We start from the raw sequence: 15,649 nt of genomic DNA, 5'->3' as shown, positions 1-15,649 counted from the left end.
AAATAATATACTAAAAAAATGCAATAATAAGGATAAAATATATTAAAGTTTCTGGAATAAAGCAGAAGTAGCTATCCCACAGAGCTGAATCTGGGCAAACTTCAACAGCAAGTAAAGGATGGAAATTGTTAAAATCATAACACAAAAAACAGACTTCTGATTCACATAGAAGTTAGAGTTATTAAAAGTGCCACATACTTTTTCCAAAGTCACTCCAGACTATTCTCTATCTTTTCATCAATTTAATACATTGTTCATTGTCCATTTACAGTTTCTCAAAGATATGTGTGCTGTCATACTATGTCTATCCAAACGAATATAGTTTAGTCAATATACATTATTCATTTACTTGAGTCTGACACATGGAATAGTTAAGCCAAACTCCTCTAAGTGATGACAGCTTGAAGAGGCTCTGTAGTATTGTAGGACTTGATGCAGTCATCATATTATTTACAAAGAGAAGTTTCTGGAGGAAGTATCAGCAATATCTTCCACTGGACACTTCATTGTTTGTTCATCAGGATGTCCTTTGGTAAGTATAAATATTCCCTTTTTATTCCTTGTTTGATATATCCCACACTATGATTAAATAAAATTACATCTCATATTACTTGTTTCAGGATATCTTGTAAAATTTTAATAGAAGCAGTGAGAAACCTTATTAGAATATAGGAAGCTTTAAAATTTTTTTTTTTGCCATCCTAAAAGTAATTTGTTCTGTTTTGGTTTTGTAGAAAACAAACAGAAAAAGGTAATGAAATGTTATCAGAAAGAAAAATTCATGGTTTCAGCATTAAATACAGAAGACAGAGATAGGGAGGAAACATTCACAAGGGATACCAACCTCAACTATAGTGGAATGATTACAAAAGAATGATAAAAGATGAGAAGTACAAGAAAAGAAGCAGTAATCTGGGTCTGGACTTTTTCGAGATGAGTTGAGAAGATTCAGGTCAGTTCAGCTACTGGTATTGATTTAATGCCTTTCTTTTTTTTCTTTTACTTGCAAAAAAAAAAAAGAAACATTACAAATGTGTTATGGTACAGAAAAAAAACTTAGTATAATAACAGGGAATGTGAATATGATGAATTTACACAAAATATACTTGGCAAAATTAATGAAAAATAAAACAAGTCTCCCAAACCATAGACATAGAAACATAGTCAGAAATATATTACACCAATAAAATAAAATAAATTAATTGGTTTGGTATATATATGTATATATATATATATATATATATATATATATATGTAGATAGATATATACATATATGTAAAATTTATTTGGTGTTATTTGGTTCTGCCCAAGTCTTTGTGACCCTATGTGGTTTTTTTCAAATTAATCCATATCCTTTTATTTTTCAACATTCATTTTCATACGCTTTGAATTTTCACTTTCTCCCCTTTCCTCCCCTCCTCAAGACAGTATATAATCTGATAAAATCTGTACACTTACACTCATATTAACATATTTTTTAATTAGTCATATTGAAAAAATGTATTAGAACCAATGGGAAGAACTACAAGACAGAGGAAATAAAACAAAACAATGAAAGAAAAATAAAAGAGAAAATAATATGCTTCAATTTTCATTGAGACACTATAGTTCTTTCTCTGGATGTGGATAGCATTTTCATCATGAGTATTTTGGAGTTGTCTTAGATCCTTGCATTGCTGAGAAGAGCCAAATCTATCAGAGTTAGTCATTGCACAATGTGGCTGTTACTGTGTACAATGTTCTTTTAGTTCTCCTCATTTCATTGAGTTTTAGTTGATATAAGTCTTTCAACATTTTTTCAGAAGTCTTCTTGCTCATCATTTCTTTTGGCACAATAGTATTCCAGTACATTTATATGCCATAACTTGTTCAGCCATTCCCCAGTTGATGGGCATGCCATCTATTTCCACTTTTGGCCAACACAAAAGAAGCTGCTGTGAATATTTTTTGTACACATAGGTCCTTTTCCCATATTTTATGACCTCTATGGGATGAAGATCTAGAATGATATTGCTGGGTCAAAGGGTATGTACATTTTTATGTTCCAAATCATTTTCTAGAATTGTTGGATCAATTCACAGTTGTACCAACAACGCATTAGTGTCCCAATATTGCTACATCTTCTCCAACATTTATCATTTTCCTGTTCCATCTTGTTAGTCAATCTGATGAGTATGATGTGGTGCCTCAGACTTGTTTTGGTTTACATTTCTCTAATCAATAGTGATTTAGAGTATTTTTTTCATATAACTAGAAAGACCTTTATTTTTTTCATCTGAAAAGTGACTGTTCATATCCTTTGACCATTTATCAATTGGGGAATGACTTGCATTCTTATAAATTTGACTCAGTTCTCTACATATCATAGAAATGAGATCTTTATTGGAGACACTGGCTGTAAAAAAAAAAAACTTTTTCCAGCTTTCTTCTTCTCTTCTAATCTTGGTTGCATTGGCTTTATTTGTGCAAAAATGTTTCAATTTAATGTAATCAAAACCATCCATTTTGTATTTAATAATGTTCTCAGTCTCTTGTTTGGTCATAAATTCTTCCCTTCTCCATAGATCTGAAGGGTAAACTATTCCTTGCTTTCCCACTTTGCTTATAGTATCAGCCTTTATATCTAAATAATGTACCCATTTTGACTATATCTTGGAATAGGGTGGAAGATGTTGGTGTATGCCTAATTTCTGCCATACTATTTTTCAGTTTTCTCAGTACTTTTTTGTTAAAAAGTGATTTCTTTTCCCAAAACCTGGAGTCTTTGAATTTTTCAAACAGTAGATGACTATAGTCATTGACTATTGTGTCTTGCATGCATAAGCTATTCCACTGATCTACCACTCTATTTCTTAGCCAGTACCAAGTATTTTAATGATTGCTGCTTTGTAATGCAATTGAAATCTGGCATGGCTAGGCCACCTTCCCTAGCAATTTTTCCCATTAATTCCTTTAATATTCTGGATCTTTTATTCTTCCAGATGAATTTTGTTTTTATTTTTCTAGCTCTATAAAATTATTTTGTTAGTTTGATTTGTATGACACTGAATAAGTAGAATTGACATTTTTATTATATTAGCTCAGCCTATCCATGAGCAACTGTTGTTTTTCCAATTATTTAGATATGATTTTATTTGTGTAAAAAGTATCTTTTTTATGGTGTTCATATAGTTCCTAGTTTGTTTTGGCAAGTAGACTCTTAAATATTTTATAATGTCTACAGTTACCTTAAATAGAATTTCTTTTTCTATCTCTTGCTATTGGACTTTGTTAGTAATATATAGAAATGCTGATGATTTATGTGGGTTTATTTTACATCCTGCAACTTTGCTAAATTTGTTTATTATTTCAAATAGTTTTTTACTTGATTTTCTAGGATTTTCTAAGTATATCATCATATCATCTGCAAAGAGTGATTGATAGCATTGTTTCTTCTTTGTTTATTCTAATACCTTCAAATTCTTTTCCTCTTATTGCTAAAGCTAACACTTCTATTACCATATTGAACAAGAGTGTTGATAATGGACATTCTCATGTCACCTCTGATCTTATTGGAAATACTTCTAGCTTATCCCCACTACATAAAATGTTTGATGAAGGTTTTAGGTAGATGCTACTTATCATTTGAAGGGAGACACCATTTATTCCTATGTTCTTTGATTTGTTTTGTTTTGTTTTTTAATAGGAATGGGTGTTGTATTTTGTCAAAAGCTTTTTCTGCATCCATTGGTATAATCGTGTGGTTTCTGGTAGTTTTGTGTTGATAGGATCAATTATGCTGATACTTTTCCTAACATTGAACCAGCCTTGCATTTCTAGTATAAATCTTACTTGGTTGTAGTATATAATTCTCATGATAAGTTGCTATAACCTATTTGCTAATATTTTCTTTAAAATTGTTACATCTACATTCATTTGGGAAATAAGTCTATAATTTTATTTCTCTGTTTTGATTCTTGACAGTTGAGGATTCATCACCATATGTGTATCATAAAAAAAGAATTTAGTAAGACTCCTTCAACTATTTTCTCAAATAGTCTATATAGTATTGGAATTAATTGTTCTTTAAATGTTTGATAGAATTCACTTGTAAATCCATCTGGCCCCGGAAATTTTTCCCTAGGGAGTTCATCAATGGCTTCTTCAATTTCTTTTTCTGAGATGGGGTTATTTAAATATTTTACTTTTTCTTTTGTTTACCTGGGCAATTTATATTTTTGTAAATATTCATCCATTTCACTGAGATTGTCAAATTTATTGGCATGCTGTTGGGCAAAAGAGTTCCTAATAATTGTTATAATTTCCTCTTCATTGGTGGTGAATTCACCTTTTTCATTTTTGATACAGGAAATTTGGTTTCTTCTTTTTTTTTAAATTAAATTAACCAAAATTATGTCTCTGTTATTGCTTTTTTTTTTGCATAAAACCAGCTCTTAGTTTTATTTATTAGTTCAAAAGTTTTCTTAATTTCAATTTTATTAATCTCTCCTTTGGTTTTCAATATTTCTAATTTGGCGTTTAATTGGGGATTTTTAATTTCTTCTTTTTCTAGTTTTTTTTCTTTTTTAGTTGTATACCCAATTCATTGATCTTCTCTTTCCCTATTTTGTTTTTGTAAGCATTTAGAGGTATGAAATTTCCTGCAAGAACTGCTTTTGCTGCATCCCATAAGTGTTGCCATGTTGTCTCATTATTGTCATTCTCTTGGGCAGATTATTGATTGTTTCTATATTTTGTTGTTTGACCCACTCATTCTTTAGCATTAGATTATTTAGTTTACAATTAATTTTTAGTCTAGCTTTCCATGGCCCTTTACTGTATATAATTTGTATTGCATCATGATTTGAAAAGGATGCATTTAATATTTCTACCTTTCTGCATTGGATTGTGAAGATTTTATGCCCTAGTAAATGGTCAATTTTTGTGTAAATGCCATGTACCACTGGAAAATATATTTTCCTTTCTATACCCATTCAATTTTCTCCAGAGGTCTACCATACCTAACTTTTCTAATATTCTATTCACCTCCTTAACTTCATTCTTGTTTATTTTGCAGCTTGACATATCTTGTTCAGAGAGGGAGAGGTTGGGGATGCCTACTAGTATAGTTTTGCTGTCTATTTCTTTCTCTAACTCCCTGAACTTCTCCTCTAAGAATCTGGATGCTACAACACTTGGTACATATATGTTTAATAATCATATGACTTCATTGTCTTTGGTGCTTTTTAGCAGGATGTCATTTTCTTCCTTATCTCTTTTAATAAGATATATTTTTGCTTTTGTTTTATCAGATCATGACTGCTACCCCTGTTCTCTTTTTTCTACTTCAGTGAAAGCATAATATATTCTACTCCAGCCTTTTACCTTTACCCTGTGTCTATCCCTCTTTCAAACAACATATTGTAGAATTATGATTTTTAATCCATTCTGCTATCTATTTCTATTTTGTAGGAGAGTTCATCCCATTAACATTCACAGTTAAGAATAGTATCTGTGTCTTTCTCTCCATCCTACTCCCCTTTTCCCAATTTATACTTTTCTTTCTTCTTTTCTCCCTTTCCTTCCTCACTAGTTTTGCTTTTGTTCACTGCCTCCCTCAATCTGCCCTCCCTTCTATCAGCCTACTCCCTTTTCTTTCCCTTTTCCCTTACTATTTCTTCCCACCCTTCTATCCCCCCTTCCCTTTTCTTTACCCTTTCCCTTCCTCCTGCCTATATGGCAAGTTAAATTTTTATACCTGAGTATGCTATTTCCTCCTTGAGCCAAATCTGATGACAGTAAAGTTCAAACAATGCTCATCTCCCCCCTTCTTTCTCTCTACTGTAATATGTATTTGTGCCTCTTCATGTGATGTAGTTTACCCTTTTCTGCTTCCTCCTTTCCTCTTCTCCCATTACATTTCTTTTCACCAATTCATTACATTTTTTTATCATCATATCAAAGTCAATTTAAATCCACTCCCTCTGTCTATGTATATCCCTTCTAAATGTCATAATAAAGATACAATTCTTAAGAGTTATAAGTATCATCTGCCCACATAAGGATGTAAACTGCTTACCCTTATTGAAAAACATTTTTTTTCTCCTTTCCTGTTTACCTTTTTAATGCTTCTTGAGCCTTGTATTTGAAGATCAAATTTTCATCAGGGAAGTCTGGAAGTTCCCTATTTCATTCAATATCCATCTCCTCTCTTGAAAGATTATGTTCAGTTTTGCTTGGTTGTTGATCCTTGGTTGTAATCCATTTCTCTTCCTAATTTTTCTCCTACCTCTCTTATTTGATTTTTAAATCCTTGAGGTCTTCCAAGAAGTTTTTTGGGCTTGAGACCAGTTCATAGGCCCCTATGAGGTTTTAGATGTGGGTATATTGACAATGTTATCATCCCCAAAATTTGTGTTTTGATCTTCCCTGTCAACAAGATATTTTTTCTATGTCCATTGTTTTTCTATATTGCTTCTTGTTCACGTTGTTTGCCTTTTTCTAGCTTTTAAAGTTGATCTCTGATTCTGGGGTACAGGAGGCATTGTCCTAGGCTTCTTCTGCTGGGGGCTAGGGGCCTGATTATTGGGTTGCTGAGGTGGGGCTTGCCACCAGCTTGCTGGGAAGACTCCCTTCCTGTTGTGGTCCTCTTCAGCCACAGCAAAAGGGACCTTTCCTGTTAATCCTCATGAGTTAAAAGATTGCTTTATCTAGTGTTTCTGCTGACTGTAGTATTTCAGTAGTTTTTGTCAGGCAATATTCTCTGGGTTTTTCAAGTTCAATAAGGGAGAGCGAGAGCAACTTACTGCTTACTCTGCCATCTTGTCTCCTGGAAGTCTAAATAGGTGACTTTCAAACATTCAGTTTGTGGACTAATAGCCCCAGGAGCACTGCTGTTGCTGCTGCCGCTGCTACTACTGATGATTTAGTCACTCCCAAGGCCTGTTTCTGGTTTGCTGGTGCAGGGGCTCTATTGGCATACCATATAGCCTTGCAGTGGACTGAGCTTCTCTCTCACCCAACTTCAACAGACTCCTACCACTGACCTTCTAAGTTGTCTCTGGCATCTGTGGGCTGAAAAGACTGGAACCTGCAACTGCTGCCAATGATCCAGTCCCTGAAACCCTGTTCTGACTTTACTTAGGCCAGGTATACACTGTGCTCCTCTCTCAGGCTGGTGTAAGAAACATTTCCTGTCAACCTTCCTCAATTTTGTCTTGTATAATCCTTCAAAGCATAGCTTAGAAAATGATTAGGAAGATGGCAGAGTGAAAACTGACTTGCTTGAGCTCTCCCCTAAACTCTTTCAAACAACCCTAAAAAATAGATCTAAACAAATTCTAGAGCAGCAGAACCCACAAAAAGAGTGAAACAAATTTCCAGCCCAACACAACCTGGATGGTTAATTGGAAAGGTCTGTTGCACCAGGCTGGGAGAGAAACACAGTTCAGTGTGGGCTGAACAGTTCAGTGCACAGACTAGGCCTCAGAGAACCTGCAGCAGGCCTCAGGGGACTAAATCACAGGCAGCTGTAGTGGTCTCCAGACTTCTCAACCCAGAAATGTCAAAGACAACTTAGAAGGTCAGGAGGAAATGTCTGTGGCCACGGTGAGAGAGAAGCTTGCTCCCCCAGTACCAGCACAGCCCCAGGGCAGCTGCTGTTTCTGGAGCTTAGCCCAGAGTTGAGGGGGAATTGAGTGGCTGATCAGAGCTGAGTGAGAGGCTAATCAGGGCTCTTTACTGGTACTGAGATAGGATTCTCTAGTTTTGCCCTTGCTTGGATCTGGATCACAGTTCAGGGTGGTGGTCCTGGGGTGAGGAGGAGCAATGGTGTGGTGGAGCTCATAGTGGTGGTAGAGAGAATCCTCCTTACAGTTTCAAGGCAGTAAAGAGTGCTTGCGGTCTCTCATAAATGAGAGAACAGACCAGGAAAGGAGTAAACACCTCACCCTTGATCATACTACCTTGGAAGAACTGAAAATGTGCAGTTCCCTGAGGCAGCTTGGTGGCCCAATGAATAGATCTCTGGCCTTGCAGTCAGGAGGACCTGAGTTCAAATCTAGCCTCTGATACTTGACACTTATTAGATGTGTGACCCTGGGCAAGTGACTTAACCCTGATTGCCTGACCAAAAGAGCAAAAAACAAATGCACAGGTCCCTAGAAGTGTCTCTGAATATAGCTACACAAAACCCCCAAAGCTTGGGACAGTACATTCTCCACACTGGAAGCAGACCTCTACCTTCACAAAGAGTTTAAAATTCAAATAATTGGCTGGGATCATGAGCAAACTTCACAAAAAAGTCAGACCATGGAATCTTTCTTTGGTGACAAAGAAAATCAAAACATATAGCCAGAAGAAGACAACAAAGTCAAATCTCCAAGACTCCAAGAAAAATACAAAGCAGTTCCAGGCCATGGAAGACGTCAAAAAGGATTTTGAAAAGCAAGTAATAGATGTAGAGGAAAAACTTGGAAGAGAAATGAGAGTGATGCAAGAGAATCATGAAAAGCAAGTCAACAGCTTGCTAAAGGATACCCAAAAAAATAGTGAAGAAAATAACAGCTTAAAAATAGACTAACCCAAATGGCAAAAGAGGTCCAAAAAGCCAATGAGGAGAAGAATGACTTCAAAAGCAGAATTGGTCAGATGGAAAACGAAGTTCAAAAGCTCACTGAAGAAAATACTTCCTTGGGCTCTTGTTTTTCGATGACTGCTTTTTATTCCGTTTCTAGAAACCAGATGTAACTTTAGGTTGGAACCAGTTAAAATGAAGCTCCACTTTTGTAAGCCCCACAAATACCCTGCTGACAATAGATCGGTAAAGGTCATGGGTTTCTCCCAATGACACACCTTCCTGCATGGCTTCAAGACATGCTATGCCTTGGGAGCATCTGGAGGACCCCACTATTCAGAGAGTCTCCCTGCTTGACTCTCACTCTGCCCAGGATCTCCTCTATCTCAGAGGCAAATATTTTTGATTTCATCAAGTTTTGAATGATTTTGACATAATGACAGCACAAGATTCCACTACAACAATGAGCAATGATTCCACCAACATGTCAGCAGCCAAAGTTCCTGAAGGTATAGCTGGGGCACCTAATGAGGCTGCCCTCCTGGCCCTCATGGAGCATACAGGTTTTAGTATGATACAGGAGAATGGGTAACCAAATATGGTGGACCTCCCACAGGTTGGGAAGGGCTACACCCCCCATGTGGCTGTGAAGTCTTCGTAGGCAAAATTCCCCCTAGATGTATATGAAGATGAGCTGGTACCAGTATTTGAATCAGTTGGACATATCTATGAGATGTGCTTGATGATGGACTTTGATGGGAAGAACCGTGGCTACTCTTGTTATGTACACTCACAAGCCTGAAGCCAAGCCTGCCATGAGGGAACTGAAAAATTATGAAATCAGACCAGGCCGACTTCTAGCAGTCTGTTGCAGTGTGGATAACTGCCAACTATTCATTGGTAGCATCCCTAAGACGAAAAAGAGAGAGGAGGCACTAGAAGAGATCTCTAAAGTGACTGAAGGGGTACTAGAACTTACTGTGTATGCAAGTGCAGCCGATAAGATGAAGAATAAAGGGTTTGAATTTGTGGAATATGAGAGCCACAGGACAGTGGAGATGGCCAGAAAAAGCTCATGCCCAGAAGAATGCAACTGTGGGGACACCAGATTGCAGTGGACTGGGCAGAGCCAGAGATAGATTTTGACGAAGATGTCATGGAAACCGTGAGAAATTTGATGATTGAAACAACTGGGGAGATGATTAAAAAGAGCTTTGGCCAGTTCAATCCCGGTTGTGTAGAGCAAGTCAAAAAGATCCACGATTATGCATTTGTTCATTTCACCAGCCGGGAAGATGTCGTACATGCTATGAACAGCCTCAATGGCACTGAACTTGAAGGCTCTTGTCTTGAAGTTGCTTTGGCTAAGCCAGTAAACAAAGAGCAATACACAGGCTATCAGAAGGTGGCCAAAGGAAGTGTAACAACAGAAGTAACACCTCAGCAGCCTATGTTTCTCATGTGATCCCTATACATTGGCCTACTATAGTTATCCCTACAATGCTGCGATTGGGCCCAACAAAGATTATTTTGTGAAAGCAGGGAGCATAAGAGGGCCAAGGGCAAGGTGCAGCTGGCAACAGAGCCCCAGGCCTTAGGGGATCTTACCTCGGGGGATACTCTGCAGGCTGTGGCATATATAGCCAATATCATGAAGGGAAAGGAAAGCAGCAAGAAAAATGATATGAGCTTGTACCAAATTTGGAATTCTCTTCTGTCAATCCAGTTGCTATTAAACCCAGTACAGTGGCTGTCCCTGCTACCGGGGCCCAGAATTCCATGTTTCAGGCAGCCCCTGCTCCCAAGATGCTGGAAGATCGCAAAATCAATACAAGGGAATATATGATCAATCCCATAGCAGTCCAATCAGACCCAGCCAGTGTTGCTGCTGCTGGCACTGCTGCTGCTGCCATCATGCCTGTTGTTTCAACCTCTTCACTTTTCCAGGGCCACCCAATAACTCCTGTATACACAGTGCCTCCAAATATCCAGAGAATTCCTGAGGTTGGGATTTATGGTGCCAGTTACGTCCCATTTGCTGTTCCTGCCACAGCCACCCTAGCCACACTGCAGAAGAACACCACAGCCACAGCTTCGGTTTATGGAGGTTATGCTGGCTACATACCTCAAACATTTCCTATTTCTACAATTCAGGTTGCCATACATGATGTCTATCAGACATACTGAAATTGAGGGGGGTCATGAAAAGAAACAAACAAAAAACCACAGAAGGAACACTTTTAGTATTTATGAAAAAAGTACATACTGCAGAAGAACATGCTTGAACCTTAGTAAATGTATGTAAAACCCTGAAAGTGAAGAATGCTATCAAATATTAATGTTGAAATATTTTGTATTCATAAAGTCACTGCTTTTTGTGACTTTTAAAGTGAATGCACCTGTATTCATTCCTACATTTCTCAGAGAGTTCAACTTGTGATGCCTTAATATGATCTCTACTACTAACATGTATACAATAGTATGTTTATAAAGCTGTGGGGGTTTTTTAGTAATTATATTTTCAGTATGAAGGTTATTTTCTTAACTTCTACACTCCAGAGATGATTATTTTGTAGTGCCTTTAATAAATATATTGACTATGTATCTATTATATATTAAGAAGAACATTCATGCAGCCAGGTAATATTTTGAAAAGATATATTCAATATTAAAAGATACATAAAAAGTAGTGTTTTAACACACACACACACACACACACACACACACACACACACACACACACAGAGTACCTTATTTGAAAATAATCCTGGACTTCCGGAAGCCAAGATGGTGGAGTGAAAAGGTAGTTGCTTTCACTCTCCCCTATCAACCTCTGAAAACCCAGAAAATATCACCCCAGAAAAAAACACCCTGGAGCACCTGAAGTAGAAGAAAAACCAGGAGCAGCAGTGCAGCAGCCCAGCAAAACGGTCTCCCAGTGCCTCAGCAAAAATAAGGGAGGCAGAACTAGAAGGGGCCCCAGGTGGATAAGTACCCTGTGGCATTCAACTGAAAGAAGGTGAAGAAAACAAGTTAAAGGCTTCCTAAAGCTCCGGCCTTGCTGATTCCAACCCAACACCAGGTGAGCTGTAGAGCCCTGCAGCCTCCAATTGTGAAGAAATCCTGAAGCCCAGGTGGTAGAGCAGGCAAACACCAACACCTGGACCTCCAGTGCCTCAGTGAGGGTGGGGAACCGGTGGAAACCAGCTCAGAAAACCACCAGGTGCCTCAGCACCACCTGCAAAGGAATCTCCCAGTGCATTAGCAGAAAGAGGGAGACAACACTGCAGGGGCCCCAGGCAGATAAACACCCTGCAGCACCCATCTAAAAGGAGCTGAAGAAAGCTAAAGGAAAGGAAAAGCAGGCAACCTAGAATTGCCTGAAAGTTCCAGCCTTGCTGATTCCAGCCCAACACAAGGTAAGCTGCCAGAAACCTACAGCCTCCAATTCCCAGCATAAGAGGCCCCAGACGCAAAGCCAGTGACCAAGACCTAGGCTCCCAACACAAGAAGCTTGGGTCAGTGCCCTCTGTTGCCCAGCAGGACAGCTCAATCTCTTTAAAGGCCAGGGAATAAAGAAACACCATGAGTAAAAAGAAACGTACCAGAGACTCACATTATGATAAGAGTGAAGATCAAGATAGAAATTCTGAAGAGGACAACATTGTCAACAAACCCACATCTGCAACAACAAAAGGGAATATGAACTGGTCTGAAGCCCAAAAAGCCTTCTTAGAAGAGCTCAAGAAGGATTTTAATAGTCAAATGAGAGAGGTAGAAGAGTCCTTCAAAAATACAATTGGCCAATTGGAAAAAAAATACACTGAAGAAAACAAGTCCCTAAAAAACACAATTGGCCAATTGAAGAAGGAAGGACAAAAACTAAAGAGAAGAGTACTGAAGAAAACAAGTCCCTAAAAAACACAATTGGCCAGTTGAAGAAGGAAGTACAAAAACTAACAGAAGAAAACAATCTGTTAAAAACTAGAATTGGACAAATGGAAACTAATGTCTCTATGAGAGAGCAAGAATCAGTCAAACAGAAACAAAAAAATGAAAAAATAGATGAAAATGTAAAATACCTCATCAGTAAAACAACCGACCTGGAAAATCGACTCAGGAGAGACAATTTAAAAATTATTGGACTACCTGAAAATCATGATGAAAAAAAGAGCCTGGACAGTATCTTTCAGGAAATCATAAAGGAAAACTGCCCAGAAGTCCTAGAACCAGAAGGGAAAATAACCATAGAAAGAATCCACGATCACCACCTGAAAGAGATCCCAAATTGACAACACCAAGGAATATAATAGCAAAATTCCAAAATTACCAGATGAAAGAGAAGGTGCTGCAAGCAGCCAGAAAGAAACAATTTAAATATCATGGAACCACAGTCAGGATTACACAGGACCTTGCAGCTTCTACATTAAAAGACAGGGCATGGAACATGATATTCCTAAGGCAAAGGAGCTTGGAATGCAGCCAAGGATCAATTACCCAGCAAAAATGAGCATCATTTTTCAAGGGAGGAGGTGGATATTCAATGAAATAGGAGACTTCCAAACTTTCCTGATAAAAAGACCAGAGCTCAACAAAAAATTTGATCTTCAAGTACAGGACTCAAGAAGGACTTAAAAAGGTAAATGGGACAGAAGGATACAATATGTTGTTAATGGGGGGGCTGTTTAAACCCCTACAAGGGAATATGAGACTTGCAACCCTTGAGAACTGTATTGTTATTACACCTTGTTAAAGGAGTATACATAAAGAGGGTGGATATTAGTTGACTTTGATGTAATGATAAAAAAAATCTAATCAAGTGGGTTAAATGGATCCAAATAAGTGGATCAATCTGATCTTAGAAAATGTACTGAGAAAGGAGGAGGCAGACAAGGGTAAATTACATTACAGGAAAAGACAAAATCCTATTACAGCAGAGGGAAAGAAGGGGGGGAGCATTGTTTGAACCTTACTCTCATCAGATTTGGCTCAAGAAGGGCATAATATAATCAGTTAGGTATAGAAATCTAACTTGCCCTATAGGCAGTAGGAGGGAAAAGGGCAAAGAAAAGGGGAGGGGAAGAAGGGAGGGAAGAAGCAGTAAGACTAAAGGGGAAGAAAAGGGAAAGGGATAATAAAAGGGGAGGGACTGAAGGAGGCTGGTCAAAAGCAAAACACTAGTGAAGGGGAAAGGAAAAAGGAGAAAGAAAAGCATAAATAGGGGGAAAAGGATGGAGAAAAAGACACAGATAGGAATCATAACTGTGAATGTGAATGGGATGAACTCTCTCCCATAAAACGGAAACGGATTGCAGAATAGATTAAAAACCATAATCCTACAATATGTTGTTTACAGGAAACACATTTGAAAAAGAGTGACACATACAGGGTAAAGGTAAAAGGCTGGAGCAGAATATATTATGTCTCAGCTGATGTAAAAAAAGCAGGGGTAGCAATCCTGATCTCAGACAAAGCAAAAGCAAAAATAGATCTAATCAAAAGAGATAAGGAAGGAAACTACATCCTGCTAAAAGGCACCATAGACAATGAAGTAATATCATTACTAAACATATATGCACCAAATGGTATAGCATCCAAATTCTTACAGGAGAAGTTCAGGGAGTTACAGGAAGAAATAGACAGCAAAACTATACTAGTGGGGGACCTGAACCTCCCCCTCTAGGCACTAGATAAGTCTAACCACAAAATAAACAAGAAAGAAGTTAAGGAGGTGAATAGAACATTAGAAAAGTTAGGTATGATAGACCTCTGGAGAAAACTGAATGGGGATAGAAAGGAATATACTTTTTTCTCAGTACATGGCACATACACAAAAATTGACCATGTACTAGGGCATAAAAACCTCACAATCCAATGCAGAAAGGCAGAAATATTAAATGCATCCTTTTCAGATCATGATGCAATAAAAAATTATATGTAATAAAGGGCCATGGAAAGATAGACTAAAAAATAATTGGAAACTAAATAATCTAATCCTAAAAAATGATTGGGTCAAACAACAAATCATAGAAACAATCAATAATTTCATTCAAGAGAATGACAATAATGAGACAACATACCAAAACCTATGGGATGCAGCGAAAGCAGTTCTTAGGGGAAGTTTTATATCTCTAAATGCTTACATAAATAAAATAGAAAAAGAGGAGATTAATGAATTGGGCATACAACTAAAAAAACTAGAAAAAGAACAAATTAAAAATCCTCAACTAAACACCAAATTAGAAATATTGAAAACCAAAGGAAAAATTAATAAAATTGAAATTAAGAAAACTATTGAACTAATAAATAAAACTAAGAGCTGGTTTTATGAAAAAAACCAATAAAATAGATAAGCCTTTGGTTAATTTAATTAAAAAAAAAGAAAGAAGAAAACCAAATTACTAGTATCAAGAATGAAAAGGGCGAAGCTACCACCAAGGAAGAGGAAATTAAAACAATAATTAGGAATTATTTTGCCCAACTATATGCCAACAAATTTGACAATCTTAGTGAAATGGATACATATTTACAAAAATATAAATTGCCCAGATTAACGAAGAGGAAGTGAAATACTTAAATAACCCCATCTCAGAAAAAGAAATTGAACAAGCCATTGATGAACTCCCTAGGAAAAAATCTCCAGGGCCAGATGGATTTACATGAATTCTATCAAACATTTAAAGAACAATTAATTCCAATACTATATAGACTATTTGGGAAAATAGGTGAAGAAGGAGTCTTACCAAATTCTTTTTATGATACAAATATGGTGTTGATACCTAAACCAGGAAGAGTCAAAATAGAGAAAGAAAATTATAGACCAATTTCTCTAATGAATATAGATGCAAAAATTTTAAACAAAATACTAGCAAGTAGATTGCAGCAACTTATCACAAGAATAATACACTATGACCAGGTAGGATTTATACCAGGAATGCAGGGTTGGTTCAATATTAGGAAAACTATCAGCATCATTGAGCATATCAACAACAAAACCAACAGAAACCACATGATCATCTCAATAGATGCAGAAAAAGCTTTTGATAAAATACAACACCCATTCCTATTAAAAACACTAGAAAGCATAGGTATAA

General features: G+C 37.0%; 1 pseudogene; it reads left to right on the top strand.

Moving 5' to 3' along the window:
- Positions 1–8,920: 8,920 nt before the first annotated feature.
- Positions 8,921–10,742, top strand: LOC110222352 (RNA-binding protein 47-like; annotated as a pseudogene).
- The last annotated feature ends 4,907 nt before the right edge of the window (positions 10,743–15,649 follow it).

The sequence above is a fragment of the Phascolarctos cinereus genome, unplaced genomic scaffold (genome assembly GCF_003287225.1).
Source record: "Phascolarctos cinereus isolate Bilbo 61053 unplaced genomic scaffold, phaCin_HiC Scaffold_4;HRSCAF=312, whole genome shotgun sequence".
Taxonomy (NCBI): Eukaryota; Metazoa; Chordata; class Mammalia; order Diprotodontia; family Phascolarctidae; genus Phascolarctos; species Phascolarctos cinereus.
Note: the sequence above shows the minus strand (reverse complement) of the source record. Positions and strands in the feature narration are given on the sequence as shown.